The following is an 8991-nucleotide window of genomic DNA, read 5'->3' as shown; positions in this document are numbered from 1 at the left end:
AAGACTAGTCACAATACGGTTTATTTTTCTCACAACTGTTATTTTAAGCTGTTGTCTGTTTCGTTTCCTTAGCAACCTAAACAATTTTAATTTAATTTCTCTTAAAAGTAAAATTTTCTTCATTCAATGCTTTTCAAATGTTTCTTATGTATCTCTACTTAGTAATGCCATAAAATAGGCCTTGTATAAACGGTATAATGCTTGGAGCTGCAAGAGGTTCTATTTTTTCCAGCTCTGTTATCTCTGTAACCTCTCAATTTCGGATATAGGTATGTTAGGTTTAATCAACGTAGAACGTGTCAGGGAACATGTTCCAGAAATTCTAAACATTAAAGTTGTTACACCCTATATATAATAATAATAATAATAATAATAATAATAATAATAATAATAATAATAATAATAATAATAATAAGAATAAGAATAATAATAATGATGATGATGATGACGATGACGACGATGATGATAATAATAATAATAATAATAATAATAATAATAATAATAATAATAATAATAATAATAATAATAATTTGAGACATACTCTGGCCTCGAAGGGCTGCGCCTCATTTTTCCAACCGTGAACGACTAAGAATTCGAACATTGTACTCTATAATGAAAGGATAGGTAGCTGAATGATGTGAGGGAGTCTATGCAGCTTGCAGCTTGCAGCTGTTGTTTTGAATGAACTAAAGTTAAATACAAGTGGTTCAACCTACAACAAATAACAGGAAAAAATAAATCTTCTGCAAGCACAATGAATGAAGGAAATAACAAACAATAATTGCCAGCAAAAATAGACAAATAAAATAAGTGTGCCATAGGTGTGGTACACAATGTAATTTATCAAAATAATAGGTTTAGATGAAACGTGTGTGGGAGCTGTAATAGCTCAGTTGGTAGAGTAACGACCTGTGAACTGGAAGACCCGGGATCAGCGCCCGCGTGACGGCGAAATTATCGGCCCGTCAACGTAATTTCCCGAACGGATCCGGCTGCACTTAATTTCTCATCGGTTAAATGTGGCCAGAGCGTGATACTGACCATATCAACTTCTCATGCAAAGATCAATAAAACGTGTCAGATCTATACCCATACCCTTCATATTCCGCACAGCGTCAAAGGGTACTATATTTCAATTTATTTAGACTATTTTTAGTTGGTTATTTAATGACGCTGTATCAACTATTAGTTTTTTAGCGTCGACGGAATTGATGATAGCGAAATGAGGCCGAAAATTCATCATAGATTACCTGACATTCGCCTCACGGTTAGGGAAAACCTCGGAAAATCCCAACCAGGTAATAAGTCCAAGCTGGAATCGAACCCGTACTCGAGCGCAGTTCTGAATCAGAAAGCAAGTACGCTATCATCTGAGCTATGCCAGTGGTGGCTCTTTATCTTTAAATAGATATGTAAAAATATGGAATACAACTAAATAGCCTATGAAGTGCTATACAAATGAGCCGTTCAGAGCAGAAGTGGTGTAAATCAATTTTGACTTGCACCACTTTTGCTCTGAACGGCTCAAATAAATAATATACAAAATACAATTCCTACTTTCTCTTTGTTTTTTTCTCTCTCTCTCAATCTCTCTGTTCTTCGTATATACATTTACAGGCAATATATATATATATATATATATATATATATATATTCATGTCATTTAAATTTGTATAATAACGACCTAATCATTAGCCTAGTTTATATGAGCAGTTCAGAGCAAAAGTGGTGTAAGTCAAAATTGACTTACACCACTTCTGCTCTGAACGGCTCAAATAATATAATATATCTGTCGGGAGAGTGTACGGGTACTATTCATAGACATTTCGCTAGCCCGGGCTATGAGCGAGCTAAACTAACCCCAGCTATCGACTGATTACTTGTACAGGATTCATATCATATCATATCGCTAACACTAGTTTATGAATACGAAAAAGTTGGTTCGCTGATCATCCACCGGAAGCCCGCGCTAAGAATGTCTATGAATATGGCCCTACATGACTAAGGTAAGAAATTTACAATTAAGAATTCTGGAGCCGAATGATTAACGAAAAACATTAATTTACTCACATATTGAAGATTTCGAATAGCAGACTGAAGTGAGAAATGAAAAAGACCGTTTGAATTCCAAGAGAATACGAAATACGCAGAATTTTGTCAAGGGGGGGTCATTATTACAATTCGCGACCTTAGAATGTCAAAGTTCTATCTGCCATTTCTATTATTTGGAGAAAACTGCGTTTGAATATTCAAACCACCATACTTTTTTCCAGTTTCAACGAAAACCATACAAATTTTCTGAATTACCTGAGAGACTAGATAGACACAAAGGTATGATGTCAGAACATCAATATCATTTCGATTATACCGTAAACTGAAAGCTTAAAAATGCAGTTGGAACTTGTCTACTCATGATAACGCAGAATCATAAGTTGACATGGTTCTATGTGCTCTTAGAACCTTGTTACACTTAACAAGATTAATACATGGTAACGACTTGTTTACCATCCTCTGCAATGGTAGTATGGGGACATTATTTCATTATTTGCAACTTTGACATATTACATTTTTACGTTAAATATGTTAATTTTTCACAGGAATAAAATAATTAAACGGAGAAAACGGGTTAAGAAAATGTCAGAAATTTCAACTTCTTACATTTATTACAAAAGGCATACAACATACCACTCGCATACTCTCTTGAGTCGTGAGAGTATAGTATATTATACTAAAGTATAATATAATATACTTTCATTTGTGCCTAACTGTAACCTGCAGAATTTTTTCCAGCATTTTTCCTCATTTCAGTGACTTTTTTTCCTTGAAATGTAGAATTGAATTGAACTTTAAAAATAAACCAACAAATGACTCAGGAAGTTACAGATTTCGGAGAGTCAAGGCATCACAACCGAAGCAGAGAAAATAGAATTTGAAGAGCTCGAGTATGTCGAGCTGAAAGAGATAGCGACAGAAAAGAATAAACAATACCTTTATTAAGCTTTCATTTACAGAACGTGATTGCCTGTCCTAGGGCAGACATAAGTTCATTCTTTGATAGGGAAAAAACTGAAGACATATAATTTTGACAGCTATTTTGTCAACAATCAGACAAGTTCACTGTGCTCTCTGAACTGAGGTACAACCAGGAAGAGCAGTAAATGATATCGCCAGTGCATTCAGGGTAATACGTGGTACATTCATTAAGTTCTGAGACTGAGGGCATAGTGGCGGTGTGGTGCACTAGAACGGATAGGTGGCGCCGTGATATGGTACCTTGTCAGTTAGTCTCTCGTCCCAGCATCATACAGTTACGTGCATATAGTGTAAGCAGAACTACGGTCATTGTTGTGACGGTGATTTGAATGCGCGCGTCGGAACTCGAGTATGTTGCAGTTTGAGCAACGGGCAAACGTCACGTTCTGTCAGAAATTAGGCGAAACTGCTATAACCGATCATAACTGGAGACGAAACATGGTGTTTCCTTTACGATCCGCAACTGAAGCGACAATCCGCCACCTGGAAAACGCCATTATTTCCACGACAGAAAAATCCGCAACAAGACAGGTCAAAAGGCAAGGTGATGCTTTAACAGTTTTTTTTTTATTCAAATGGAATTGTTCACATAGAATTCATCCCACAAGGTGCAACTGTAGACAAGATCCTCTACAAAAAGATTCTTGGCCGTTTACGCAATTCAATTCGTCGTAAGCGTCCTCAGCTTTGGCATAGGAAGAATTGGCTGTTGCTACACGACAACGCCCCTGCACATCGCTCCATCCTTGTCCAAGAGGAACTTGCAAGGCAACAGGTCTCTGTTTTGCCACACCCTCCGGACTCACCTGATCTCGCACCATGCGATTTTTTTTTCTCTTTCCCCTCAAGAAATCAATCCTACGTGGACGTAATTTTTATGCGGCCGAAAAGGTCATGACTGCCACAAGAGAAGCCATACGGCATCTTCCTGCCAACATTTTTCAGCAGTGCTTCCAGCAGCTACACCAACGTTGGCAGACGTGCATAGCGGCCAACGGCGACTGTATTGAGGGAGGATGTCGATCTGTTTAAGTGTACGCCGTATCACGCGGCATCTTCTGAGACATCCAGATTCTTGTGGGTGCCTACCCTTCAGGCGTCAGTGTCAGAACTTAATGACTGTACCACGTAGAAGAGAACAACTCTAAATAAACATGAGTCTGTTACCGTCGTAGCGATCATTTTTCGGTTTGTGAAGGTCTCTGAATTGTACTATGTAACAAAGATACTCCTATACAGGCTCCGCTTAGCTGTTGTGGAACTTTTAGATTTACACAAATCACAGTACAAATAATCATTTTTTGCTATATTTAAATGTGAACACATAATTTGACAGCTATTTTATTTATCTATTTAATTATTTATTTAACTATTTATTTATTTACTTATTTAATTATTTGATTACTTATTTATTTATTTAATTATTTACTTATTTATCTATTAATTAATTGATTAATTTATGTATTTATTTATTCTGGTAGAGTTAAGGCCATGAGGCCTTCTCTTCCACACTACCAGAAGTGAAATGAAGTGAAATACATAATGAAACAATGACAAAAATTGTAAAGTCATATTTAAGTATAAAACTCATTTGTGCGAGATCGTGCGTATTTGCTTGTTTTCCGCACAGAACCAATACGCGGTAAGTGTGAAATACCACATTCAGTATTCCCAACGTAACACACACAACAATTTCCCTCTTCTTACCGCTTAAGCGCGACATTCATTTTACTGCTTTAGGCTTTTAACATATTATTTTTAGAGACGTTTAACATAGTAATAATTATAAATTGGAAACTTACCACTGCAATTTCACCTAAATTGCACTGTTAATTATTGTTTTTAAATATTTGCAAAAATTAAGTAAAGTCTACTATTCCACGAAACTTATTGCATTCTTGATACAAGTAACATTAAGGAAGCCGTGAAAAAATCAACAAGATTCCAGATGCCGATGTTATTACTGCAATATGTTATATAAATAATATTGTTAAAATATTAAAGCGAAAAATAAATCATTACATAACCTTACCGTTTGTTTTAAGTTCGCATTTATAGACTTGGGGGGAAAAAAAGACAGACGTATATCACGGCCTGCTGGAGTATAGTAAACACAGAAAACATTTTATAGCAACAATGTTGAAGAAAGATATTTTGGTTTTCCGAAGTTGCCGTCATTGACCAGAAACCAAGATGGAGATTTCATTGCAACTAATTAGAAATTCGTCTTTCAGGTATGTAATAAACGATCTTCGCACAAAATAATGTACGATACACGAGAGGTATGTTTGTTTTCATGTTCTCGGAAATTAAAAAAGCTCAACTACGTTTCGCTTTTTCAATCTTTTCCTCGAACATGAAAACGTCAACATACCGCTCTTGTAACGTATATTACTATTAATTCACTGCTGTGAACCAATCATGAATAAAAATATTAATCTTTAAATAAATTTCCACAACTACATTTTTTCCAGATCCTGACTTCGAGAAGGGGTGTATTCTCATTAAGAACACGTTGGCCGAAATTGACTCCAGGCTGTTAAATGAAATGTGATTTGTCTTGTAAAGTGTTACATCTATTCTCGTGGTTGTTATTTGTTAATGTTGAAATTATTTGTAATTAATGTTGAAATTTTGTATGTTGTATTTTAGTTAATGTAACACTGTATGTTGTACCCTAATAATTATTTGTTACTTTTGATATGTCCTATATCACGTATATAATCAGTTGGAGGCAATAAATGAATAGGAATATGGATTAATCTCGTAGAATTTACGGCTTATATAAGATGTAAAATACTTTTAATTTTTTCTCTAAAAATTCATAATTGCGCTTGTAACGTATATTACTATTTCATACACATTAACATGCTTACACGGGCTATAATGAAATATTAACTAAACGTGATACATAATTAAGTTATTTACAATTCATATCCTAATTCTACCATGTGATAGTCCTAAATGACAATTTATATGCACAGAATAACCTCTAAAAACCGGCTAACACTCACAAATCAATTTCATGAAAAAGTATGTAATTCTTAATTTAAATTGATTAACCGTTCGACAATCCCTGACATGACGAGGTAAGGAGTTCCATAGGCGACAAACTGACACTGTGAAAGAGGATGAATAGAAAGAGGTACGGTGACGAGGAATGGATAATAAGACCTGATGTTGATTACGTAACGTTGCAAGATATTCAAAGCGAGTTCTCAGATATTTTGGAGTAGAAGTGAACAATATTCTAAACAGAAAAGATAAAGAATGTGCTATTCTACGTTCCTTTAGGCGGACCCATGCAAGAACTTCAAAAGATGGCGTTATATGGTCAAATTTACGGGTATTGCAGATGAAGCGGACACACACATTATGAACACGTTGTAGTCTTTCAGCTAAATTGACAGTTATATTTGTCAAGAGAGAATCGCAATAATCAAAATGGTGCATCACTAGCGATTGAATAATGTTTCTTTTTGTGGAAAGAGGCAGACAGTTTCGCTAGTGATTTAGAGAATGGAGCAATGAAAATATTTTATTAAAAATGTGAGTTACTTGACTATTCCAGTTTACTGGCGAAGTGCATCAACATTGATTAAAAACGCAGTAATCATAGATTACGAAACGATGGTTAAACAGTAGCCGTGGTTAAAATGTAATTTATGTGCACCATTCATAATCACCGATTACTAAAACTTGGCTAGCTGACACCTCATTTAACCAGAGTAAAGTCTATGATGGTACATTGTTTCTACAAAATGACTAAAGGAAAGCATCCATACCGCTGCAAAGATAATAGTCAACGTCTAAAAACGACTGCGCTCACTATGTTCTACATCGAAATGAACGTATCCTACATTTTCGCGTTGCATTTGTTTGCCTTTGGGCGCTGTTATATTTGTGAGTTCCATTTCTTTGTTTTTCAGTACTTTTAGGTTAAAATCGTACAAAATGGAAAATTGAATCCAAAAATGATTATATCCCAATGTTAGGTTGAAGTATCGATAGACTTAATTACTAGATTTAAATGTATTATATAAAAAAGATGGAATATCCATAAAGGAAAAGGATGCAGAAGATTGGTAGGAATGTGTGTGTACGATGTTGGACCCCATTTACACCAGGGAATTGTGCATTATCCTAAGATCCATCCATAACCTCTCTTTGTTCAGCCAGTGACATAGAGAAAGAGATACTGGTATTCGAGTATTCCCTCTTAAAATACAGAAAATAATAGTTACATAGAATCGTAATATAAGCAGCCGATCCGTAGGAGAAATATGATTGTTCTTGTGTTATTTCAATTGATCCATTTGTAGATTTTGATAAACGAAATCCCTCCTGAAATTTTCTGTCACCTAATTGCTCGCAAGAATTCTCTCTTTCCACTAAAGAACCTTCACGCTGATGCTCTATCCAAGTAATTCAAGTACTGCACAATAATAATCGTCTTCGAAATAATCACCTGTGGTTATGGCCGCCATTTTGCTTTACTTGCTCTACTAATCGCTGGTTATCTCCTTTAACCGCTCATATTTGGCCGGTTAGAGATTACTGTGGTTAACTTCCTATTTAAGTCGTAACCGAGGTCGATCCACCGTAAAAATGCTTAATCGGGGATTAGGTCACAATTTTAACCGATGGTTACACTAACCGACGTTGATGCACGTGGGCATACATCTCTGTCGATTAACCCAGATAAGCCCAAACATTTTTTGTGATAAAAATACAATAGAACATTAGTTACTCTCAAAAATCGGTTAAATGATGTTGAAATAAACTGAAACAAGGAACGTATATTTTCTAAAGCTAACAAATACTACCAACATTATCGCACAACTTATAAAATGTCCCTAACACCAACAATGACATAATATCCGAAGGCACTGCAACTGTCCTTAAAAAAGGACGGTGGGAAAATCTGGGTTAATAATTCAAGATTTTTTACTGCGTCGCTATACTTAATAAACGACCCATTTATGAACAACTTAAATGTGAAAGTAGTTACAGCGAATATGGATTACAAAGAATGAACATTGAGTGGAATTTTCCTGTGTTTTGTTTTCCTGTGCGCCGGCGTTTAGTTCCACTTTTAACCGCTAGAGGTTAGTGTAATCGAGCACCCGCTAAATAATAATTGAATATAGAGTTGAGACCACTGCCTGCTGGATTACACCCTTTGGCTGTTTACACTGCCTGCCCAATCAACGGTTATGCGCGAGTAGCCACTAGGTGGCAGATAGTGACTTTGCATATACTGATAATGTTAATAGAGGTGAGTACTGCCTGCCATCTAACGGTAAAATAATTTTGATTGAGCAGGCAGTTTATGCAGCTAAGGATGCGATCCAGCAGGCAGTGTTGAGACACAGGATCCAAATATCGCCTATCTTATTGCATAATCCAGTAACGCTTTGCTTCAAATAAATTCAAGTTAGTAGCTTTTCCTTACTTCTCAGTGAGAAACTAGTTGTAATAATAATTTTTATATAATTTATACAATATTAATTATATTATAAAATAATATAATACATTATAAAATTATGTATTAAATTCGTTTAATATTTGTATACAATATAATATAGAATAATTTCAAGGGAAAAATTGTTCCGAGGCCGGAACAATTTTTCCCTTGAAATTATTCAAATCAGCTTTACAGGGAGTTTTACCTGAAAGACTAGATTTGCATAATATATACGTCACTGTGTACGTTATCAGAAAACCACAATTCCAAGTCACACAGAGATTGTGTGCACTCGATGTGGGTCTCTGGCGTTTCGTCAGCCCACGCGAGTTGTGGGGATATAAAAGGGAAAAGTTGAGACCGTGTCGGGTGGAGTTCCCGGGTAGCTCAGTTGGCAGAGCGCTGGTACGTTCAACCAGAGGTCCCGGGATCGATACCCGGCCCCGGAACAATTTTTCCCTTGAAATTATTCAAATCAGCTTTACAGGGAG

This window comes from Periplaneta americana, chromosome 7 (assembly GCF_040183065.1).
Source record: "Periplaneta americana isolate PAMFEO1 chromosome 7, P.americana_PAMFEO1_priV1, whole genome shotgun sequence".
In the NCBI taxonomy this organism is placed as follows: Eukaryota; Metazoa; Arthropoda; class Insecta; order Blattodea; family Blattidae; genus Periplaneta; species Periplaneta americana.
Note: the sequence above shows the minus strand (reverse complement) of the source record.